The 14,917-nt window shown below is 39.4% G+C and overlaps 1 protein-coding gene and 1 non-coding gene across 10 annotated transcripts in view; one reads left to right on the plus strand and one right to left on the minus strand.

Annotated features, from left to right (window-relative positions):
- THADA (THADA armadillo repeat containing) overlaps positions 1–14,917 on the plus strand; it is a 366,170-nt gene that overhangs the window by 176,898 nt on the left and 174,355 nt on the right. The window lies entirely within an intron of this gene.
- Positions 4,146–4,252, minus strand: LOC117063116. The gene has a single exon (XR_004428737.1). It is a non-coding gene; the product is annotated as a U6 spliceosomal RNA (small nuclear RNA).

Genomic DNA, 14,917 nt, shown 5'->3' on the forward strand with positions numbered 1-14,917 from the left:
TTATAAACTAAGTGATGCCAAATTCCACCAGTTTACCCAGGATCTGAACACTAGCAAATGTAGTCAAAGATATAGAAATCTCCTGATGAAATCATGAAAATGGACAGAAGTGATCCAGATTGTTTAATTTCTTTTGAAATGTTATATTTATTAGATTTTAGCACCCAAAAGTTAAACAGTATTGAATTTCACACATAGCACTTTATTTTTAATCGTGGGTTGAAGGTTATGCACTTGGCATGACTGAAGAGTGACTCATACATTTTGCACTGACTTTATTAGTGGTAGTATTATTTTGATAGGCAAGGAGGAAAGCCGGGGAGTAAGATGATACTGAATTGAGGCTAAATTTGTTAATTGATCGAACTCAAACCAAAATAATGAATATCACTTAATTTTCTTCTTTTTATATTCATGTGTATATCCCCTGCGAAGACTTTGAATGCTACTCATGTTTAAAATCCAACATAAAATATCATCTGATCATCAAAATTGGCAGTGGGAATTAGCAGTATTTTCTTCTAGTTACTGTCTCAAACTCTGCCATAGCTAAAATCTCATCACCTGGACACTTTGAAAGATGTGACCAGTATTCTTTATTGACATGTTTCCTATCTTAAAACACAATCACCATGAAATTCATATACTAAGTCTTGGTCACAATCCAGGGAAAGACTTGAAGGTAATGTGACTCTTCTCATAATTAGTAACCTAATTAAATGCTAGAGGGCTTCAGCTATATAGTAATGTACCCTGCTTCTGAACAAAGATACCACCACCATGGAAATTGTATACTTGTAACACTAGTATATTTTTAATTAGTGGCAGGGTATAGGTGTGTGTAATCAGTTTTGTTTCATCTTCTAACTTTGCACAGCAGTCTCCATTGTGCATTCATTTGGAATATATTGAAGAATAATCCACTGATTTAGCTTCTGTTTGTCAGAATTTAGGGTGACTAAAACTGGTATGAGTTGAAAATTAACACGATGGAATAAGCAAACTAAAAGGCTGTTCAAAATATTAGAAAGCAGGTTTAATCTAATCAAGATGGGGGGAGGGGAATCTTTTACCCTAACTGCTACAAAATCATACCGCTCAATACAGCAGGTGAGTTTATTAAAGCTGGCCCAACAAATTTGGCATCACTTAGTTGAATAATTGGAGCTGTCAAGCGTCCTTAAAAATAATAAAATCGCATTTCTTTTAATATGTGCTATTGTTGTTCAGTTCTGTGGTGGTAAAAATATCAGAGATGGGGAACACTTGTTTTTGCAACTAGCACAGGCTCTGCAGTGAGACAGACTTGACTTTGAATTCCAGCTTATACCTTCATTCCCTTTGTGAACTTGGGCAAGTCAGTTAACTTCTCTGAGCCTGTCTAGAACATGTGAAAGATTCAGAACATTGTCCTAAAAAATACATATTTTTTAAAATTCTTGTGTGATTGTTAGGATTTAAGTGTTTATTGATTTGATTTTTAAAAACAGAACAAGGAAACATTAATTCTGGTTGTAAAAGTTTAAAGGAAATAGCTGGGCTTGTTTAATTTGAGGAAGAGAAGACTTGAGATGTTTTGGAGATGGAGCTGGAGGCTAAGAAAGCACAACAGGATGTGTAAGTTAACTTTTCTAATGTATATGAAAGGTTATTCTTTTAAAAACAACTTTATTGGGGGTATAATTGATGTAAAATAAGCTGCACATGTTTAAAGTATACAATTTGATATTTTTATGTACCCATAAAACCATCATCACTGTCGTGGTAAGGAACATAGCCATAGCCCTTTGTAATCCTTACTCAACCTCCCCTTCCCCACCTCCCTGGCAATGATTGTTTTATGTTCTGTTGCTATAAATTAACTTGCATTTCCTAGAATTTTAAGTAAATGGAATTATACAGGATGCATTCTATTTTGTCTGGCTTTTTCACTCAGTATAATTATTTTGAGATTCAGCCATGTTGTTAGGTGTATCTGTAGCTTTCTTTTTATTGCCAAACGGTATTCGATTGTATGGATATACTGCAATTTGTTTGTATACTCAGCTGTTGAACGACATTTGTGTTGTATTCCTCAACTAGTAACAAATAACTTGCTAGGAACAATCATGCATGAGTCTCTTTGTGGACTTAGGCTTTCATTTCTCTAGTGTAGATACGCAGGAATTAAACAGGTGAGCTAAATGGTGAGTGTATATTTAACTTAAGAAACTGCCAAATTGTTTTCCAGAGTGATTGTACATTTGCACTAGTAGAGTATGAGAATTCTAATTGTTGCATATCCTAGCCAACACTTGGTATGCTCAGTCTTTTTAACATTAGCCTTTCTAGTGAGTATGTAGTAGTATGTCACTGGGGTTTTAATTTAAACTTCACTAATGTCTAAGGGTATTGGGCATCTTTACATGTATTTGGCATTCGTATATCTTCTTTGCTGAAGTGTCTGTTTGAAACTTTGACCCAGTTTTTCTGTTAGATTGTTTGCTTTCTTTTCTCCTCTCTCTCTCTCTCTCTCTTTTTTTCTTAAGAGATGAGATCTTGGAAAAAAAAAAGAGAGAGAGAGATGAGATCTTGATCTGACAACCTAGCTGGAGTGCAGTGGCACCGTCACAGCTCACTGTAGCCTCAGCCTCCTAGGCTCAAGCAATCCTCCTACCTCAGCCTCCTGAGTAGCTACGACTACAAGCACATGCCCTCATGCCTGGCTTTTTTTTTTATTTTTTGTAGAGACAGGGTCTCATTTTGCCCAGGCTGGTCTCGAACTCCTGGCCCCAAGCAATCCTGCTGCCTCAGGCTCCCAAAGTGCTGGGATTACAAGTGTGAGCCATCATGCCTGGTTTTGTTTTCTTACTATTCTGAATATATTTTGGATGCAAGTCTTTTAGGCATAGATTTATTTCTTTCCCTGGCATGTAGAACCAGAAAAACAAAATTAAATTGCAGCAAGTATAATTATACTGTATAAGGAATTTTGACTGGCAGTGTAAACATGGGCACAGGGATAACCAAAGGAGGATGTCAGACTTTCTCAGGGGATATTTAAAAACTGACTGGCAATAGTCTATTTGGGATACTGTAGGCATGCTGAAATATGACTCAACTTACCTAATTGCAGTTTTCATTTGAGAAAAGGTACCTTGAATGAATCTATTGCTAGTATCCCAATATCTGTTGCTCTTTTGTGTCATTTTTCCAGGCCAAAAAAAAGCAATTTTTTGGGATTTTTGAAAACTTTCCTTGTACTTTATTATTTTTAAAAATTCATTCTTTCTGGTTTTAGCTTGAAGTGTTTCTGTGAAACATGAGGAGGGTCATTCAGGGGCATTAATTAGCTTTAGCAAAAACAAATTGCAGTCTCTGCAAAGCAATCAAATTAAAAGAAATACTCAAATTTCTCTCATATAATAGTAGCACCAATCGTTTTAGCTGATGGCATTGGGAAGATTCATTTAACCCTCTGTAGATGCAAAATAATTAATGAGATTCTAGAGAAGAGGTTCTACATGATGAAAGGGGTTGGAGTGATTGTAGCCCTCAGAAGAGTAAAGGGTGCTTTCATGACGGGATTCCAATAGAGTTAATGAAGGGTTTTCCTGTGTATAGAAAACACTGGTCATTTGTTCTCCAACTCCACAGAGGCTCAAACTAGAGAAAATTGGCTCCAACTGTAGAAAGATTGAGTATGGTTAATGTTAGATAGAAAACTTTTATTATTAGCATCAATATTATGAGATTAAGCAATGGAACAAGAGAGGTCATAATGATATTTTAAAATAAAAAAGATAGCTATCTGCCTGGAATGTTTAAATGTCCATGATTGAATTTTGTTATTGAAGGGGACTTCGGAGATCATTTATTCTAATAGCGTTTACAGATGAGGATGTGAAAGGACATTACGTAACTTGCTGTGGCCACATTGTTAGATACTCATATTTTAATCTGAGGATGTCTTAAAAGTAGCCTTGTGTAAGAGACACGAAGGAAACTGTGTAAGTGCTTCTGCTTCACAGCAGGTTTCACTTCACCAAAAAAGTCACTTAAAGCTAATGACTGTGTATTTCTTCTAAGCCCAAGAAGATTCTGCCAATGTGCTGACATGTATGTGTCTTTTCTTGTCGTTACTATGGTTCAAGATTTTTATTCTTGGGCAATTCAAACTTATCTTTAAATAAATACCATACTTTGCTCAGGGGCCAACCTAATCTTCTCGGTATGGTTCCAATTTTAGTGTATGTGCTGCCGAGGCAAGCACAAAATTAATACTGTACTTTGAATGACTGTAAGTGATTTGACCTGAGGTGATCAGTACTGAGAGAGGGCATCAGGGGACACTGCCACAGCATTTGTGGAACCTGTAGCATTCTGACGTAGGGTTCTTCATAAACTGTTGGTTGATGGCTGCAACTTGGTGGATGACTTACTTCAAAGTCCTGGTGACTAATTTGCCTTCGTTAAAGATAATATTGAATAAAGCTTTAGGCTTTGTTTTGTTTAACACTAGTTAGAGCAGTAGGAAACATATTTAGACAGTTCCTTATGTATGAGACCTGCAAATATGCATTCCAGCCATTGAAATTCGTGGGATAAATTGCCTCTAAAGGTTTCCTCATTCATTATCACAACAAAAAAATTGGCACAAGGCATTTTAGTTGGTTGTGGTTACATTGTATTTGGGAATTCATCATTCTTTTTATGTTCCCACTAGACTATCTAGAGTGAAAACCCACATACATTTATATAATATTATGTACTTTATTTTAAAGGGTTTATCTGAGTCCTAAAAATGAGAGAAAATATTTTCAAGTACCTAGCACATTGCCTGGCATCTAGCAGGCACTCAGTAAATATTCCTGCCTTCACTTCCTTTTTTCCTTCCTTCCTTTTAGTATGGATATCAGAATCTTTTAGAAATGTAACAGGTTATTGTCAAAAAGGGAAGTTAATAGAATTGGTCTATGTTGAGCATTCCCTTGACTCACAGGATGTTTAGATGGTCTAAGAGTTTAATATCATTTCAGAGATAATCACCTGAAAAGTTAAATTGGTCAAAGAAAAATTTACTCGGCACCTATGATTTGTCCAGTCAGTCTTGGACTAGAATTAGAGTACTTTGAATACCAGAATAAAAATATGTATTTAATGTGACAGTAGAGAGCTATCATTGATTCTAGAAAATTTGAAAGCTAAAAAAAAGTTTTTTAATGGCAATAAAAACATTCCTTTCTAAACCTTCTATCTATATATAGTAGGGTTATATATAATAGGATTTAAAAAATAAGATGGTAAATTCTCTCTATTCCTTTGTATAGTATCTTAAAATGACTACCCATTCCTGTGTTTGTGAACTGAAAAATCAATCACTGTAAATATGGAATCTTTTGCGCTAAAGGATAATGTTGTGAGTTTCAACTGTATTAAATCACTTTGAGAACTTGGCCTTTGAGCAGTCAACACCAAAAGAAAGCCAGCCTGTTACTGATTTCTCAGACCCATCCATCCACTGCCTGCAAGGAAAGGAGGAGACACGCTGAGAGGTCAAGTGTTATTGTGTTCAGCCCCCTTTAAAGAGTCAGTGGCTGCCTGAATATGCTCATTTCTTGGTTGTTTGTGGAGGCTAAGCAGAAACATTGTGAAGGGTTTCGCGATTGGGAGGAATGTGCAGTTCTTTCATTCAGTCTGCATATGCAGCAGCCCAGCTCCTGCCTTACATGCAGCTCATCCCAGCCCAAGAAACCCGAGGGTAGATCCAGAATGCTGTTCCAGCTGTTGCATGAAGAGAACAGTAGACCAGAGTGTGTCTCATTGGTACAGGGGCAGAGAGAAACCCCTCAGATAGACTGGGAGGGAAGATTATGCCAAATTTTCAAACTAAGTCTAGCAGTTATTTTTATTTGCTTAGGAAAGATGATTCCTTTTTATTTTCTAGGGCTCCCAATGTCTTTGTATGTACTTTGCTATAAAGTCTTTTCCATGTTTTTCCCAGAGTCGAGAAAGAATTATTCCTAAGGTATAGCACATTTCAGTGCCCCTGAGAAGAATCTCCTTCCCAGCTGTCTAAAACATTTGGTTGGGATCTGAAAAATTTAGTTTCAAATTGTATTTGTTGTCGTCTCAAAAAACGATGAAACATTTAAATGAAATTTCAGATGAAATGTAATTTTCATACTTTTATCTCTACATTTTGATCAGCAAGTAACCAGAAATTAGCATTCAGAAATCATGCATCTTTTCATTTATTTAAGAATATTTATAATTGTGAACAATTAAAGCACATTGTTTAGAGAGCTTTTAAAGTAACAACCAAATTGTATACCTTCACCCCTCCGTGCTGGAAAATTTCCTTGCCTTATTTCCTAGCACTGAAAGGGATGGTATGAATCAAGTAGCCATAGCCATTGCACCTGGGACTGTGTTTCTGCCACGTTAGGTTGCTGAGTGCCGTGCCTGTTTCTTGCAGGGGCAAGTGGAGGGATGTCCAGATGATGGAGGCTGCTTTCTAGCTCCCAGCAGCTGACATTTCAGTGTGGAGTTATCAGCCTGTGGCCTGTCAGCCTGGGTCACTGGGAGGCAGTGTGAAGGTGACCTCAAAAGCATGCTTCTCTGAGGCTTAGATTCTGTGGCTGGGCTTGTCTCAAGTGGTCATACAGTACAGTTTTCAGATGTTCTGTTGTGGCTTATTGTTGGCATTTCTTCATAATTTTTTTTAAGGGTTTAATGTGTTGCTTAGAATTAATTTGCAAAGAGCTTTGAGCTGCCCGATAGATAACGTATTTAAACATTCTACCTGAAGTTACTTTGTGTGTCTGGAAATGTGCAGTTTTTAGCTTAGCTACTGTCTATGGCTCTTGTGTTCTCCTTACTACCCAAACCAAGGATTTTTAAAAAATAAAACTTTAAAAGCCCCGAACTCATTACCCTTCCAGGAAATATGTTTGAATAAAGAAATCCCTGAGCTATGCAGAGGGCAAGATTACAGTCAATGCAATTTTTGTATGCTAGTGGTTTGAGTTGTAAGAAAAGGAGCAGCTAGTTTGGGTGGTGGTGGAGGAACAGCTAGTTCTGATGAGCAGTTAGTTCTGATGAGTGGAATATTGGCATAGGAAGAACAAGTAGAGAATCTGGCAACCTTGGCCGTCACTGAACTCACCTGAGAATGTGGAAAAGGGCTTCAGCAATGCCACATTTATAACAAAGACATATTTAATAGTTACAGGACATGCACAAATATCTGCTTTTTCCAATTCACTGGATACAAACTGTGTGTGTGTGTGTGTGGTTTCTCTCTTTTATGCATGCACACATACATGTTTTCCTGAAGGCAAGATTTAAAACTATGAACCACACACAACAAAAAGGAAAAAGAAACCTTGGTATAATAGCAGTAGATAGACAGAAAATAGACTTGGGCCCTGGACCTGGAGAATAAAGCTAATGGGCTTCACATAAACAAGTGAATAGGCCCTAGAGAAACTCAAGCCTCCTCTCCTTTCCAGCTCATTTAGAGGGGAAGGAGGAGGGCAGGCCTTTGTGAGCACTTGGGAGCCTGTTTGGTACAGGCCAGGCTCTGTTTCCTCAGCCAGTTGTTGAGACAAAGAGCACTAGAGAAAAACAATTTGTAAAGTGTATAAAGGTTTTATTTTCAAGTTATTCTACCTGCTTGTCTTCTAGACATTTTATTTTCATGCATTATTTCATTTAAACTTCACAACAGCCCTATGAAATTAGCACTATTCCTTTTCCCCATTTATAGAAGGTATACAAACTTAGGTTTACTGACTTATCTAAAGTTACACACTAGTTAAGTGTCAGAACTCAGATGTAAACTTAGGTCTGCTGGATTCCAGAGCATGTTCTTGAGTCCCTGTCATATGTGCTCTGTGATAAAGAACTATGAAGACCCTGTTTCTGTTCTCAAAGTCATTTCAGTCTAGCAGACGTGATGATGCCTGAGAGTTACTGTGGGGAAGGTAAGTGAGATGCACTGGCTGCTATGGCAGAGCTAAATATGCAATTGCAGTAGGCAGTGGGAAGGAAGTGATTGATTCGGATCACAGGAAGTACAGTAAAGTTTCACAAAAAAAGGTAATACCTTAGCAGAGGCCAGGCATGGTGGCTCATGCTTATAATCCCAGCACTCTGGGAGGCCAGAGTGGGAGGAGCACTTGAGGCCAGGTGTATGAGACCCTGTCTCTACTTAAAAAAAAAAGAAAGAAAAAGAAAATCAGCTAGGCCTGGTGGCATACGACTGTCATCCCAGCTACTCAGGAGGCTGAGGTGGGAGGATCACTGGAGCGTAGGAATTCAAGGCTGCAGTGAGCTATGATCTCGCCACTGAACTCCAGCCTGAGTGACAGAGTGAGACCCTGTCTCTAAACAAAAATGTAGTACCTTAGCATAGTTAGAAGATGAAGAGGAATTCCCCTCTTCATTACAGGAGTACAGGAGTAAAAGTACAAGAGTAAAAGGACATTACTCTAGTGAGAATGAACTGGAATGTGCAAACACTAGTTGGCTTGCCAAAACGTATATAGAAAGAAAGATTTTTTGAAAGTAGTATAATCCAGAGCCTCAGCCTGCTGTGTCTCACCCAGCCTTTAGAGATGGCCTGTTAAATAGGGTTGTCTCAACTTTGGGTTGTCAGTAGAAGACCATTTCCCAAGAGCTGACAGCTGTGCTGTAGGACAAACAGACCATAGTGGTATGGCTGGCATTCTTGAGTAACTTTAGTGAGAGGTTTTAGGGGGTGTGTTGGCAGGGTGGAATCAGGGTCAGACATAGCTTTTTTGAACTCATCCCAGCTTGGAAGATGCTAACCGCTTGGTTAAGTAGGGCCATCTAGAGCAAGTGGATGGCCCTTTTCATCACTGACAGAAGTTTGGGGGCCTCTGTTTTGTACATGATATAGCCTCATCTGAAAAATAAGAATCAGGACTGGAGGTGGGCCAGGAAATGGGGAGGAACTGGGGGAATGTTAATTATGTTAATGAGGTAGGATGGAAGGGGATATTGGCTGGATCCTGAAGCCATTTGGAGACTTTGAAGCCTCTGGTTCCTGTGACATACGGGGACTCACCCAATGCTACTGAGACTTAAAGTTCCCTCAGTTCAAAAATACCTCCCCCATGTTGCCCACAAAGTTTCTCTCAGCCACTCTGGCTTGTCAGATTTAAATGAGGTACCACATACAAAGCCTGGTCTTTAATAAATGCTCAGGAAATGTTAGCTATTATCAGCATCATCTTTGTTGTTCTGCTTCGAGGTCTGCAAATTAGAGACTGGTTGGTTCTCTAAGTTGTTCATACCTTAGTGTGATTAGGTTGAATGTTTAGAAACATTCAGTTTTTCCAAGGCTCTGGGGATTTTGAGGCAACTACATTGTAAAGTCTTACAAAGACTGAATTTTGTAGGTAGACAGACCCTAATTAAAATGCGGACTTTATGCCAGCTTTATGACCCAAAGTATGCTGGGAAACCTCACTCTGTTCATCTTAAAGTAGGGATAATGACACTGACCTTGGGATGCAGATTAATGAAATAATTAAAATAGTGTATCTAAAGCACATAGCCAGTCCTGGCACATACTAGTGACTTAATCTCAGTTCCTTTCCTTTTGTCTGGATGCCCTGGGGGCAGTTTGGGTTCACGTAGGGAAAGGCACAGGTCTGGGGAAGGACTTCTTTCTTTTTTTTTTTTTTTTTTTTATTATACTTTAAGTTCTAGGGTACATGTGCATGACGTTTATATCATGTATAACTCCCCAAAGCAATCCCTCCCTCCTCCCCCCTCCCCATGATAGGCCCCAGTGTGTGATGTTCCCCTTCCCGAGTCCAAGTGATCTCATTGTTCAGTTCCCACCTATGAGTGAGAACATGCGGTGTTTGGTTTTCTCTTCTTGTGATAGTTTGCTAAGAATGATGGTTTCCAGCTGCATCCATGTCCCTACAAAGGACGCAAACTCATCCTTTTTTATGGCTGCATAGTATTCCATGGTGTATATGTGCCACATTTTCTTAATCCAGTCTGTCACAGATGGACATTTGGGTTGATTCCAAGTCTTTGCTATTGTGAATAGTGCCGCAATAAACATACGTGTGCATGTGTCTTTGTAGTAGAGTAATTTATAATCCTTTGGGTATATACCCAGAAGTGGGATGGCTGGGTCATATGGTACATCTAGTTCTAGATCCTTGAGGAATTGCCATACTGTTTTCCATAATGGTTGAACTAGTTTACAATCCCACCAACAGTGTAAAAGTGTTCCTATTTCTCCACATCCTCTCCAACACCTGTTGTTTCCTGACTTCTTAATGATTGCCATTCTAACTGGTGTGAGATGGTATCTCATTGTGGTTTTGATTTGCATTTCTCTGATGGCAAGTGATGATGAGCATTTTTTCATGTGTCTGTTGGCTGTATGGATGTCTTCTTTTGAGAAATGTCTGTTCATATCCTTTCCCCACTTTTTGATGGGGTTGTTTTTTTCTTGTATATTTGTTTGAGTTCTTTGTAGATTCTGGATATTAGCCCTTTGTCAGATGAGTAGGTTGCAAAAATTTTCTCCCATTCTGTAGGTTGTCTGTTCACTCTGATGGTAGTTTCTTTAGCTGTGCAAAAGCTCTTTAGTTTAATTAGATCCCATTTGTCAATTTTTGCTTTTGCTGCCGTTGCTTTTGGTGTTTTAGACATGAAGTCCTTGCCCATGCCTATGTCCTGAATGGTACTACCTAGATTTTCTTCTAGGGTTTTTATGGTATTAGGTCTAACATTTAAGTCTCTAATCCATCTTGAATTAATTTTCGTATAAGGGGTAAGGAAAGGATCCAGTTTCAGCTTTCTACTTATGGCTAGCCAATTTTCCCAGCACCATTTATTAAATAGGGAATCCTTTCCCCATTTCTTGTTTTTGTCAGGTTTGTCAAAGATCAGATGGCTGTAGATATGTGGTATTATTTCTGAGGACTCTGTTCTGTTCCATTGGTCTATATCTCTGTTGTGGTACCAGTACCATGCTGTTTTGGTTACTGTAGCCTTGTAGTATAGTTTGAAGTCAGGTAGCATGACGCCTCCAGCTTTGTCCTTTTGACTTAGGATTGTCTTGGCAATGCGGGCTCCTTTTTGGTTCCATATGAACTTTAAAGCCGTTTTTTCCAATTCTGTGAAGAAAGTCATTGGTAGCTTGATGGGGATGGCATAGAGACACAAAAAACCCTCCAAAAAATCAATGAATCCAGGAGTTGGTTTTTTGAAAAGATCAACAAAATTGACAGACCGCTAGCTAGACTAATAAAGAAGAAAAGAGAGAGGAATCAAATAGACGCAATAAAAAATGATAAAGGGGATATCACCACTGACCCCACAGAAATGCAAACAACCATCAGAGAATACTATAAATGCCTCTACGCAAATCAACTAGATAATCTAGAAGAAATGGATAATTTCCTGGACACTTACACTCTCCCAAGACTAAACCAGGAAGAAGTTGAATCCCTGAATAGACCAATAGCAGGCTCTGAAATTGAGGCAACAATTAATAGCCTACCCACCAAAAAAAGTCCAGGACCAGATGGATTCACAGCTGAATTCTACCAGAGGTACAAGGAGGAGCTGGTACCATTCCTTCTGAAACTATTCCAATCAATAGAAAAAGAGGGAATCCTCCCTAACTCATTTTATGAGGCCAACATCATCCTGATACCAAAGCCTGGCAGAGACACAACAAAAAAAGAGAATTTTAGGCCAATATCCCTGATGAACATCGATGCAAAAATCCTCAATAAAATACTGGCAAACCGGATTCAGCAGCACATCAAAAAGCTTATCCACCATGATCAAGTGGGCTTCATCCCTGGGATGCAAGGCTGGTTCAACATTCGCAAATCAATAAACGTAATCCAGCATGTAAACAGAACCAAAGACAAGAACCACATGATTATCTCAATAGATGCAGAAAAGGCTTTTGACAAAATTCAACAGCCCTTTATGCTAAAAACGCTCAATAAATTCGGTATTGATGGAACGTATCTCAAAATAATAAGAGCTATTTACGACAAACCCACAGCTAATATCATACTGAATGGGCAAAAACTGGAAAAATTCCCTTTGAAAACTGGCACAAGACAGGGATGCCCTCTCTCACCACTCCTATTCAACATAGTGTTGGAAGTTCTGGCTAGGGCAATCAGGCAAGAGAAAGAAATCAAGGGTATCCAGTTAGGAAAAGAAGAAGTCAAATTGTCCCTGTTTGCAGATGACACGATTGTATATTTAGAAAACCCCATTGTCTCAGCCCAAAATCTCCTTAAGCTGATAAGCAACTTCAGCAAAGTCTCAGGATACAAAATTAATGTGCAAAAATCACAAGCATTCTTATACACCAGTAACAGACAAGCAGAGAGCCAAATCAGGAATGAACTTCCATTCACAATTGCTTCAAAGAGAATAAAATACCTAGGAATCCAGCTTACAAGGATGTAAAGGACCTCTTCAAGGAGAACTACAAACCACTGCTCAGTGAAATCAAAGAGGACACAAACAAATGGAAGAACATACCATGCTCATGGATAGGAAGAATCAATATCATGAAAATGGCCATACTGCCCAAGGTTATTTATAGATTCAAGGACTTCTTTCTTGCCAAACCCAAGCGCTCTCTGCCTCTCCCCACCTCTCCCCACTTAGGCAGAGCTGGGCATGATCACCTAGACTAGTACTCCCACATACAGGTGTCACACTTACACAGCAGCAGCAGCTTGTGTTTACTTCTTATGGCCTGAGAATCATTGGCTGGTTCTTCTGTCTTCCACACTAGATGGTAAGTTCCTTGTGGCCTAGGCGGTGGTTTTCTCTCCGATTCTCTGGTACCTGACCAAGTGTGTGCTTGTGCTAGGTACTCAGTAGATGTCCCTACAGATGTGGGTGGGCAGAGACAGTTTTGGTGATGTATAGCCACTTTCCTTTGAAATCTTTCAGAAAAAAAGAACACATTGTGATGGTAGATATGAGACAAGAACACTTAGAAAAAGCTTAGCCCTCACTCTGTAAAAGGTGGTGAGGGCAGCATGGTCTCAGCTCAATGGTCCTTTTTTTTCCTGAGAATACTGCATTCTGAACTCTTCTGGGTTCCTCAAGTGTTAAGCTCAAGTGTGTATTTCACCCTCATTTGAAGGTCCTTTATCTGTTCCAGAAAGTTGTTTCAGCTCTGCCTCCCACTTGACTTTTCTGTGCCACTCTACAGCTGTGTATGTCTGCATGGGTACACTGATTTGTGATGAGCAGGCTGTATGTCACCTCTAAGCTGGTGGTTCCCTGTGAGCAGTGTTCTTCTCCACTGCTATGTCACATGCAGCAGAGCACACACCTGACAGCCACATTGTGTTGTCATTGATGTATGCAACGGAGCAGCAGGAGGTTCTCCACCTGGGTCTGGGAAACTCCCCCCTCAAGGGTTTTGGATGTGTGTCACGAACCTGAAACTATATGGGAAATTGTGTGTATATGTTCATAAATATATTCCTCTTGTGAGAGAGTTCATAGTTTACATTAGTTTCTGAAATATTTTCGTTATCCTTAGAATGTTTAAAAAAAAAAACCACTCATTTAGAAATTTTCCACATATGTGTAAACTACAGTTTGTGTTTTTGTTAGCTAGGAGATATTTTTATGTTCCCTTGATTTCCAGGTGTGAGCTACAGGTTGAATAGCCAGAGAGCTCTGGGTGGCAGTCTGGCCTGAGCGCTACTTACACATCCTGGACTTAGCCCTCAGAGTTTTCACTGAGCCCTTCTGAGCTTCATTTTATTTTTCATCTGTTAATTTAGGTTCATAATGCCCTTTTGTCCTACAGGGAAGTTGCATAGTAAAGAGATCACAAGTGTGTAGGTGTTTTATCAACTGTCAAGTGCTGTACAATTGTGGGATGCAAGTATTCTTATTAAAAATGTATCATGTCTCGGTCAGGAACGCGGTTGCTCACACCTGTAATCCTAGCACTTTGGGAGGCCGAGGTGAGCAGATCACGAGGTCGGGAGATCGAGACCACCCGTCTCTACTAAAAATATGAAAAATTAGCCGGGCGTGGTGGCGGGCGCCTGTAGTCCCAGCTACTCGGAAGGCTGCGGCAGGAGAATGGCATGAACCCGGGAGGAGGAGCTTGCAGTGAGCCAAGATTGCACCACTGCACTGCAGCCTGGGTGACAGAGCGAGACTGTGTTTCAAAAAAAATAAAAGTGTCATGTGTCATGTCACACAGTGTCGAGGACATGGTAGGCAGTCAATAAATATGTGATTTAAATGAACATGGAAAGGGTTTATTGAAGTGAGAGGGCTAGAGGTTTTAAGACACTGGTGTCTGTACCTTGCAGATTCTGTGGAGGACCTAGTATTCAGGCCTAGAACACAGCTTAGGGCTATTAGGGGGACTGATTTTCAAGGAATGTTAAAAGTAGAAATGACCTTTGAGACCTTAAGTGTATTTTTTTTTATTTTATGGAAGAAACTGAGACTTAGAGAGACAGGGACTATCCCACTTATTTCAGAAGGGCTTGAGACTCTTCCTCACCACTTTTAATGGTGGCCAAGAAAAGACCTTCTTTGCCTTCATATTATCAACATGTTGTCTTACCTGTTTAAAGCAGCATAGAATTCACCACAAGTTCTTAATTCTCTTCCTGGGGCCACTTACAGGCCTGCAATTATTGAATATACTGATGATATTACTAGACACAGGTGCAGTACACTGTAAAAACTTGGAATTTCTGAAGTCCTTCCTTCTTGGAGTGTTCTCTTAGACATCACATCAGACCACTGGGTCGAAAACATTGCCACCATTCTCAACTCTACTGATACTCAGAGAGGTTTCTATGACTTTTCCAGGTCACAGAACTCAGTGTCCAACGCAGAATGAAAATCCAGGTGTTCT

Source organism: Trachypithecus francoisi, unplaced genomic scaffold, assembly GCF_009764315.1.
Source record: "Trachypithecus francoisi isolate TF-2019V2 unplaced genomic scaffold, Tfra_2.0 Lachesis_group17, whole genome shotgun sequence".
Classification (NCBI taxonomy): Eukaryota; Metazoa; Chordata; class Mammalia; order Primates; family Cercopithecidae; genus Trachypithecus; species Trachypithecus francoisi.